The sequence below is a fragment of the Lactuca saligna genome, chromosome 9 (genome assembly GCF_052625555.1).
Source record: "Lactuca saligna cultivar CGN05327 chromosome 9, ASM5262555v1, whole genome shotgun sequence".
Lineage (NCBI taxonomy): Eukaryota > Viridiplantae > Streptophyta > Magnoliopsida > Asterales > Asteraceae > Lactuca > Lactuca saligna.
In genome coordinates this window covers 179,333,377-179,344,539 of record NC_136425.1, presented here as the reverse complement: position 1 = coordinate 179,344,539, position 11,163 = coordinate 179,333,377, and the positions used below count along the sequence as shown (strand labels likewise).

Sequence of the window (11,163 nt, the reverse complement as noted above, 5' to 3'; positions counted from 1 at the left end):
TGCAAGATGCGAAGAATTTGAATGAAAATGCGAAGTTTTTAATGTATAAATGCGAATTGGGGAAGAAAGCTTAGAGTTTCGCATATAAATGAAAGTACGATGCTATTCCTTGTATTTAGTTGTTTTCAATGCAAAGAATAAGATAAAATGGAAGTACGGTATTAGCTAATCTGCAATTGCATTCAAATATTAAGAATATTGATAATACCAAATGTGCAATTTGGGTTAAAAAAAACTTAACTTGAGCTTGTAAGGGGAGATAATTCTCTAGAATAAAATCACTCTTTCTTTTAATCGTGAGAATCACAATCAGTTGAACTGTTGAAGAGATGAAGTAACAGGTCGTGCTTCGAAAAAATGAGAGAGTGGACATCAAATGAAAAAATTATCCAAAACCTATAAATCAGATAAACTAAAACAACTTAAAAAAATAATAAAATTCTTACAATCCAAAAACAAAACCAAGATGAATTAAACACAATAATCATAGTCAAGTTTTGAAATATATTGAATTAACTTGAACCAATATTCTGCACATTGGGTGTTAGGCAATATACTCCTGCAAAAAATAATGTAAAACAAGCTCATAAATTGTGAATAAAATAAACAACTAACCCTAAAACTGGTTGGAAATAGTGTGTGCTGATCTCATCAAATAATCTGGCATTTATGAATAGCTCTAAATAATCTTAAACAACATAGGTGAGTGTAAGAATCGATATATCCATGAAACACAGAGTAAAATCATTATATGACAATTAAGTAAAACTAAAAAAAAACATGGAACAGAGAATTTGATAGAACTATTTACCTGGATAGTGGTGAAGATGGAGATGGTTAGTGAAGGCTTCAACGTTGGGGTTTAATTAGAGTGTGAATACAAAGATAGGGGAGAAGACAAAGATGGTAGACGATGGTGGTGAGGTCATGATAACAGTTCGATTTCTGTGATTTTCACCCAATTCATAACAAAAATTGTTATTTTTCTTGAAAACAAACATTAATTAAATGGATAAGGATTCAACAACTACAGTAAAATGATAGAGTAATAAGATATTTCCTTCATTAACTGGAGTCCATATCAGTACAGATAGTTGAAGATATACCTGAATTGATACAGATAGTTGAGAAATGTCAAAAGGACACAAATACCCTTAGTACCACTTAAACAAGAAAGCTTTACTCTAGATACACTTATACAAGAATATTTAATATACAAATGATTACCCAAAATGTAGACAAACATCAGAACCTGAAATGGAGAGGAAACACCGGAAATTGAGAGTAAACATTGACGATTATGTGATAAATGACTGAAAAGAACACTTTAAAATTGCTAACAAAAACCTGTATTGTTAGAGAACGTTTGTAAATTAATAGTGTTTGCCTCCTGGTTCTGCAATAGAGAGAGAGAGAGAGAGAGAGAGAGAGAGATGGTTGGAGACCTATGACCACAAAAAGAGAATATGTGTGTGCATATGGCTTAAAGAGCACTAACCTTGAAATCGTGTTGGATCCTGGTCCACTGTGACACTTGTTGTGAAAATGGTTGTCTGAGGTTTCTAGAGAGTCGAGTGCGACCAGCTGTGAGTAGTAGATGGTTAGGTCTCCAGGTATGTGTGTAAAATGCGTAACACTTACGACCTCACAGATAAGAAATTTTTTGCAGTCAATTGGTCATATAAGGGGATGGGGCAAAGATATGAAGAAAAAGATTCGTTCTAGACTTGACCGGTGCAATCGATCAAAATCAAATAATTAGAGAATAGAACAGTAGCATATGCTAGATGTCGAGAGATGGGGGTTGTGAACGGTGGTAAGATGAAGTGCGATGATGATGAAGGTGGCCTGTTTGATGGTAGTGAAGGTTATGTGACAACAAAGTTTACTGATGGTGTTGTGATGTTCGATATTCGGGTTTCTAAAGGAGATATGCAAGAGAAGAGAAAGGCAGAGGTGTTTAGCAGCGACTGTAATGGTCTCAGTGGTCAAGGTGTGGTGGGTAACTGCGTCGAATATGGGAGGAATTTTAGAGTATTTAATAGAGAGGGAGAGAGTTCAAGGAGAGAAGAGATGGCGACTCATCTAGGGTTATTCTACAAGGAAGGGCTATAGATACTAAGATAAGAGATGATATATAAATTTTATCTATAGACCGATTCAATTGGCAAAATCTGAGGAAGACGGGTTCTTCTTTGACCAGTTCAATTTGAAGAAGAAAGCCAAAGCCTATTCAATATGTACGTAATTCATGTTAACCGCGTAAGATTTGGTATTTTTCTATGCATAAACTCATTGTAAATAGCGTAATAAGGGTTATACCTCTTAAAATTTAATATTATTTTATTAATGATTACTTGTACTAACAGCTTAATGGTTTGGACGTCTTAAAAAATATTATTATTATATTGAATCTATTTATGGAAATAGTTGGATTTCTATTATAAGGTAGTATAGATATATATATATATATATATATATATATATATATATATATATATATATATATATATATATATATATATATATATATATATAAATGTTTGGATTATCTTGCATGGTAATAAAAGTTATAAATTGATATTTCTTTTTTTAGAGTGTTTGGATTAAGACAAAATATAAAAAATACAAACATACATATTTAAGTCTATTTAGTATACAAACATATCATCTCTAATAAATGAATGTTATTTTGGCCACTTATCACACTCTCATTCAATTGCCAAATATCATTTTGTAGTTATTTTGAATTATTTTTTTTAATTTTCACATGTTATTTTATAAGTTTTTATAGTTTATTAAATTCCACATGTAATAATTGCAATAAATGTACTAATAAATGAATATCAATTTAATTAATGAACTTAATTTTTAATTTAAAATTTCATAAAACTAAAACTCATTAATTTCTTTTATTTATTTAAATTATTTGCTTAAATTTAAAAGATAAAAGCATTTTTTTTATAATAATTTTATTATTTCTATAAATTCAAAGTTTTTAAATATTTTGAAATTTATATTTAATTTTTTTTAAATTAACCTTTGGTATACAACGAAAAACAAAAAAGGATCTCCTTATTATTTTCTTTTTAAGTTAACAAGAAAATTTCACTTTTAAAACTAGTAAAAACCTATTTTAGAAAATACTTATTAACTTTTCAAACATTTTTTGATAATTTTTTTTTAAAACTAGAAAATCAATAAATATTTTTCAAATTAAATCTCAAAACACCCTCTCAAATAAAAATATAAAATCATCTGCTATATTGCAAATAACTTTTGTGATATTGATTTATTTATTTTTCATTTCGCGATAAACATATATCCTGTTCAAACCAGTCTTTCTCCACTCCACTTTGCCCTACTCCCCCGTTTCCCCCTTCTCAGCTGAGCCTATGCTATCAGTCAAAGCTCTCTCTCTTTCTCTCAGGTATGTGGCACAAACTCATCTCTCCCACGAACAAACCTTGTAAGAATTTGATTCTGAGCCCTACGTTTACTTGTAGATTTTGTCCCCTAATGTTGCGTCATCGATGATGTAGAATCTCATTTTGAGGACCTGAATCATCTCATCCCCGTGTATCTTCTATATCTTTATTTGATTTGAACATGCATTGAATTGCCAAGTCTTGTTATCTGATATGGATGTGACATGCATCCTGACAAAATCGAGCAGATGCATTTCTAGTATTCCGTGATGAATGGATTTAAGTTTTCTGAGTTCACACGCTGTTTTCAAATAAGTTTTTTTGAAATGAAACTGCTATGCATGCTGTTTGCGAATTGGAGGCATCAACGTCAGTGTAGTGGTGTTGTTGTACCTGTTACTCCGTCTGTGAAAGAAGGAGACTATTCCTTTTCAAAGTTAAGATTTATAGTTCAAATCCTGTATGGATCTTCCTTTGAAATTACATTTATGTCAATTTTGAGTCTAAAACGAAGCTTTCTGAACATTCAGAAGTTGAAATGTGGATTTCTTTTAAGATGGATGTGTGGAGTTTAGTACAGATATTATCCAAAATCGTAGTGTAGCTTCTTTTCTTAACAAATGGCATTTTCTTATCTGTGTCTAGTGTTACACTTGTCCTCTTGATTATTATCAAGATTCAATCCCCCTTTTTCCCACCATTTTCTTTATTTACTTCACATTTTTCTTTAGGTGCTTTATTTCCTATGGCGTTTGCAAATTTTCATGGACTTAGAGCTCTGCAAATTTCTTCACGAGAAAGCATTTTCAACCATGGAAGCTGCCACACACGAACTGATACATCCAACAGTAGATGTTTTGCTGTCAAGGCTTGCAGTAAGAAACCTGATCAAAACATTCATCTTGAATCTAAGGTAAATTTATATGAAGCTCTCTACTTCATCATACTTTTCTGTGATTACAGATTCTCGTATCCTAGCTGTTTTCTGCATATTTAACATTATCTCAATTTGATCTGAAGGTCTATATAGTTGTATATTGAGTATTGAATGTTTAATTGCAAATTTGCAATGTAGATTAACATGTTCTCCTCAAATTTCATCATTGAATGGCCAATAACCAAAAGGGGTAGTGAATTAGTAATAAATTCGTTATTTCATTTTGTCTATATGGATAACCTTCTTTTCTCCTATAAACAAAGACCTTTTTTGATTTAACAAAGAACATTCTCTATATATGAGTTTATTTACCAATTTTCTCTTACAAACATCTACTTAGTGATACATCCCTCAAAAAATTGCAACATATGGTTCAAATGAAGTTTTCAGCTTTTATCAAATGTCCCAAATACCCTTTATAAACCCCACCAATTGTAAAGTTACCAATGTGCAAATTTTACAAGAAAACATTCGAATTCAAAATGGATTTTTTACAATTCAAAGAGAATGGAGAGAGAGAGAGAGTAGATATTGTTATTACTTATCACTTATTACTTATTACTTATTACTTCCCTTAGCTAACTTATTTGCATGCAATATACAAGAACGTTGTTTAACTATCGTCAAATGTCTAAACTACCCTTCAACGAAATACAAAATAGGTTCAACTATTATATCTTTTTAAGCATTAAGATGTTTGTCATCTTGTTGATGTTATGTTAGGTATTTGAAACTTTTGAAGTTATTATATGATGTTATATACTCCTATAAAAAGCATGAAATTAAAGTTATGTTAACAAAAGCAATTTCAGTTAAATTGGGTGTTGGACAGTGTGAAATGGGATGAAAAGGGTTTGGCTGTGGCTATAGCTCAAAATGTTGATTCAGGGGCAATTTTAATGCAAGGATTTGCCAATAGGGATGCACTTGCTACCTCAATTGCTTCCAAAAAAGCAACTTTTTATAGCAGATCAAGATCTTCATTGTGGATAAAAGGAGAAACTTCTCTTAATTTCATCAATGTTCATGATATCTTCCTTGATTGTGATCGTGATTCTGTAAGTTCTTTTCTTTCAATGCATGTAATAGTAATCTACTTTCTTTAATTCGTTTGTTTGTTACTATAAGTTTATAACATCTTACTTTTGTTTCTTTCTTTCTTTTACTTGGAAAATTTTATGCAGTTATATAAATTTCATTCAAATATAAAGCAGTTTTCAGTGTTGTTATAATTGGATAGATCTTTCAAAGTATAATGACTTATTTATTTATTTGTTTACTTCCTTGCAATGAAATCGTTATGAAAATTGATGTTTGCATATTTCTACAACGAATGGATATGATTCTTAGTTATGTTATTTATGGAAATGTTAGGAATTTACCAAATAGGGAGAGTTTCTCATCGCCCAAGTTTCAATTGGACAGAAACTTGGAATCATGCAACGTGGATGCACGATGAATGAGAAATTACGTATTTGGAAATTAGACTAATTCATTGACAAAGTGTCAAGTGAAGGACTAGGAGATCGAGTACACAAAGTTTTGTGTTGATCAAGTTCACCATAAGAGTAACAAAGATATTCGTTATGATTTACTAAAGGCTTAGTAAATATGATTACACTTACAAGATTAAGTGTAATTCTGAATTGTTTAAAGAGTTTAGATCAATAGTAGAACGAATAAGAAGAATCAAGTAGGCAGAAAGATAAAAGTTTCCCCATTCTAAGAAGAAGGGAGAGTAGCTTTTATGCTTTATGATAGGTTTGTAACATGCAAAGTTTGTATCTTAATTGATCCTCCAAGTGAGTCTTGGTACAATTGTATGTCCAAGAAGAGGAATCAAAGATTGAAGAAATGGTCAAATCAAGAAGTCAATCATACTTCGTTCCAAAACAAGTCTTAAAGTCAAGATTGTGACATTGAGTGAATAGTATTAAGAAGGTTTATAACATTCATCAATTGTGGAGAGTTGTGATGTCTTGGATAAGACAAAGACCAACTAGGACCAATTTATGAAGTGTTTTGATACAAGCTACACTAACTCTTGAAAAATTGTTTGTCAAGAAATGTTTATTGACAAAAGAATCTTATATGTCAAGGAGTCAGTGGGAGTCTTAATGGTCTCGAAAAGTTTCAAGATCAAATCAAATAAACCTTATCGATCATCACTAGCACACGAGTTAAGGTTTACAACCTATCGTGATGACATTATTTTGTTTCTATGCCATTCAAATTAAGTTAATTATGCATGCGAGTTCTATGAGTTCTCATTTTGAACGCATAAAAGGCAAAGCACCTTGATCAATGAAATGTACATTGACAAGAAAAAGGTGAGATGCTTAACTTATTTGAAGACGTGGTGGGCAGCTGTGCTATCATGAGGCAAGAAATCAAGATTAAGAAACTTTGATCCATATGAGTTTGAATTTGTCGTAAACTTTGGTTTTAACAAATTCACATGGATAGGAACAAATACACCATTTAAATCTAAGTGTCATAAGTTTTCCTCCTTCATGAAAATGATTGTGAGGAAATGCTTTCACTAAGAAAGATTTTAAAAGGATAGTGATTGTAAAATTGCATTCTCGAATTCAATTATGGTTATGGTATCCCTTTCCATAATTTGAATTGTGAGGTTTGGCAATTAGTCTTAATTGTTTAAGACACACATATGAACTATCGAAGGCAAAGGTGTACAAGTTCAAGAAGCCTTGATAAAATATAATCAAAGCACTAAGTATTAGAAACATGGACTTAAGAAATTCAATAGGTATTGTCTTTCTGAAAGTTAAGATGTTTATGAATACATGTCGAAGCTAGTGGGAGCATAAGTGTTATGTTTTATAGTAATCATCATGATAGTGAGAGCATAAAAGTTATGATTGTATGATTATTATGGAAAGTTTTGCAAGTTGGCAATATTAATTATAGAAAAACAAGAGTTATACCTTGCAAAGTCGTAAGGGTTGTATAGTTGTTTTGCTATAATTAAGGGAGAGAATATTATGCTTCATTTCAAATCTAAAGGATTAGGTTGTGGAATGTTAATAAATTTAGTCAAAAGTACATAGTGTGTTCTTAAAATTTCGATTATGATTACAACATTCCTTTTTCACAATCCGATTTTAAGAACATAGCAAATAAAACATTGTGCATCGTGTCCCATACGCTTCGGGTATAGGATCGATTGCAAATGCTTTAATGTTTGACCATTCTAAAATTTTCCAAATGTCTAGCACATTTAGAGGGAAAAGGGACTAGAATCGGTTTTGACTAAAATAATTAAACAACTATCAAAGAACAATCCAAAGTTCGATGAGGATTGGTCGCTTGTGAGTAGTTGGAAGTATAGTATTGGAAATTATGGAAATGTTTCCATATTGGATGGACAATATTGACATCATTACAAATAGAAAAGATTCTATTCAGAATGAGTTGTCATGAGGAAAATATGGAAGCGTGTCCATATTAGGATTTGAATATTGAAAATCTATGACTAGATTATAAACGTTTATGCAAAAGGATGTTCAAAGGAATGTACTTTGAGTGAGAGACATCATATCTAAGGAATTTTCTTGTAACAATCTCCGATAGAGGACTTTATAATAGCATTAGCAATAGTCTTTGTGACTTTGGTGCAGTGACATTATGAAAGGATCGTTGCATAAAGTGTTAGAATCTAGCATATTCTATAAGTAGCGAGAATTTGATATTCTTACACTTAAGAAAATGGATTTGGAGTTGTAAAATGAGAATGATTGGAAATGTGTTCAATTTGTCTATTTCACAAAAGTAAGAACCGTAGGTAAACATTGTGTGCATGCTAGGAGCATGGGACAAGTGTTGTAATTCAAGTAAAAAGTTGATTACCCGAAACGACAAATAATGAGTAATCGATATGGTGATAAATAAAACGTGTTTTGTTTATACTCAAAGGTTTGAGGCCATATGGGATTAGTATTATTCTTGTGTTTCACCTTGCATGTTTTGACTTCCAGAATAATTGAGTTTATTAAGCATAATCGAATTATTCAAACGGGCCACAGTCGTTCATATGTTGGAAGTAGATATGAATGAAGACTGTCGTGAATTGGTGTGTGGATTGTCTAAAAGAGTATTAGACATAAGCAAATGTTTGCTGCAACGTTCATGAGTGCTTATGAATATGATTTGAGCATTGGATTAAACCCACTATCTCGAGTGATTAGTTGTATCTTGCTAATCGGTTGCACATTGATAATATGTATCTCGAGCATTGGAATTGTAATTATAGGATAATTGCAATTTGGGCCATGGATTGCCTTGTATTAAGGGATGGAATACAATTTGAAGATAATGATTATTTTTCCGGTAAACTTCAATAAATTTGATAATTTTAATGATTAACTTTATAATTTATTAATACTTGGTTACAGATAATATAACACAAAAAATATTTATATGAAATTTACCAAATGATTTTTTTTAAATTATTTGAATTTATGTAAAATATACTCCACATGTTTACATATTCTTCAAATATTATTAAAATAATAAATATGTTGAAAAATAAAATTAAAACTTGAATAATATAACTTAAAGTAAATAAGAAGTGGTTTGAAGATGATGGTTCAGTGTTGCGCCACGCAACACACGCATAACAAATTTTAAATTAGAAGTCTTTGAAAAAACAAAACACTTGTGAAAGGCAACTGATATGCATGTGCTGCGCAACGCAACAAGAAGTGGTCATAAGTGTTTTTTTCTAAAAAAACAAATAGCACCTAAGTAACTGATATAACTAATATGATCATTTAAATTACGAAAGAATAAGGTGTTTCTGATTGCTTATTTTATATAATAAATTATTTTTGATAGAAATGCTTATAAACTTATATATATATATATATATATATATACATGTGTGTGTGTGTGTGTGTGGGGGGGGGGGGGGGGTAAGTTCATGTGTTTCTTACATTTATCGTGTACTAGAATGCACCAATAGGAATTGAGTAAAATTAAATAATTATTTAATTAAATAAAGATAAATATTAAATGATTTTAATAATTGTATGTTTATTAAATGACTAGGTGTGAGATTCATGTATTACATTAGTTTAATTATAAAAAAACAAATATAAAATTTTAACAATTTGAAAAGTTTGAATTTATAAGAAAAATGAAAAAAATTTGAATTATTAAAATTAATGAGACTTTAATGTACTGAATACATTACATATAAAAACTCTTTCTAATAAATACTTTACATATATATTACCTTACACATTAAATGTGGAATTTTAATTTAATAAAATAAAAAATACAATAAAATGACAAGTGGAAAATAGAAATTTTAAAAATTCTAGAAAATGCCATGTGTCCAAATGAATGAGAAGAGGATATGTAGCAAAAAAACCTTCATTTATTATAGGATATATATCTATAATTATAATTCTCTTTTTATGGAAACTAATTAAATCCGTCATTAATGTCAACAATAAAGTTCTTTCAGAATGAATGTGCATCTAAGTTTTTATGTATGGATTTGTGTTTTGTTTATGGATCCACTCACTTAAAATAACAAAGTTGCATGAAATATGAAGAACAAAAGTGTATTCTTCTAGAACACACTATCATTCTGTTAGAATACACTGTCATTCTGTTAAAATATATTCTCATTCTTGTAGAATAAACTCTAATTCTGCTAGAATACACTCTTGTTCTCAATGTTCTAGGCTACTTTGTTGTATTTTGAGTGAATGAGTCATGAAACAAAATATGAACCCATACATAAAAACCTAGATGCGAATTTATTTTGAAAGAATATTATTACCGATATTAATGATGAATATAATTAGTTTACATTAAAAAAATCAATAATTATGGATATCATTTAATATACACTAGCCGTCTACCCGCGCAAAGCGGCGGGGTACGTGAGTTCTTTCGGTGATATGTTTCCATTACAAAATTGTTATGTTAAAAAAAAGTACATGTTGAAGACAATATAATCAAACTATGGTGTTATTGTTGGATTAGTGTATAAGTCCATAACTATTTTGGTATGTACTTGACCCGATGGTGCATGGTCCTTTTGGGTTGCCTTCACCAAAGCAACTTGATTGGAGAAATGAATAAAGAGAGAGAGGATAATATGATTTATTAATATGTTATAAGAATAATATATTAAAGGAGAAATCATATTTGTTTAATTAATATTGGTCAATAATTAATTAAGAATTAGTTTTGTGATCAAATGTAATTAATTAAACTAGAGGGGCTGAATTGTAATTATGTGATAGTTACAAAATAAGGTAAGGATTATCTTATATATATGGTGAACGAATTTGAGGTGTAAATCTATTAGAATTCGAGTATGATAAGGATTCAAGGATTATCTTATTGGTTGCTTAATGGATAATCAACTAGATAAGGATAATGACTGAAACCCTATCTCTACACCTATATAAACACCCCTAGGGCCATGAATTCGTGTATGCCTTCCCAAGAGGTCCTAGATACGAATTCTAACCTCTCACTTCTCTCTTTATACCTTCTCCATTTGCTTATGGTGTTTGTGAGCCATTAGAGGAGTGACACTTGTGACTCTATGCATTCCAAAGTCAATACAAGGAGATTTGGGATTGTTATTGCTACATAACAATCAAGGTAACACTATAAACTTATTCTCATGTTAATATGATTATATGTATGCTAGAATTAGGGTTTATAGTCTTGGATTCAAAGCATGTACAATAGAGAAACCTAGATCCAAGCATTAGGGTTTGTATGAGCACATAGGATGTCTTATGACTAAAA

General features: G+C 30.4%; 1 long non-coding RNA gene and 1 pseudogene across 2 annotated transcripts; one reads left to right on the top strand and one right to left on the bottom strand.

Annotated features, from left to right (window-relative positions):
• Positions 1-348: 348 nt before the first annotated feature.
• On the bottom strand, positions 349-2,132 carry LOC145017435 (uncharacterized). Of its 2 annotated transcripts, XR_013666505.1 has the most exons (4): positions 1,499-2,132; positions 1,228-1,396; positions 812-1,106; positions 349-559 (listed from the first exon to the last, which is right to left on the bottom strand). It is a non-coding gene; the product is annotated as an uncharacterized LOC145017435 (long non-coding RNA). The 2 variants fall into 2 exon arrangements; XR_013666504.1 differs by having other exon boundaries at positions 812-1,396.
• A 1,270-nt stretch (positions 2,133-3,402) lies between these two features.
• LOC145016991 (histidine biosynthesis bifunctional protein hisIE, chloroplastic pseudogene) lies at positions 3,403-5,597 on the top strand (annotated as a pseudogene).
• The last annotated feature ends 5,566 nt before the right edge of the window (positions 5,598-11,163 follow it).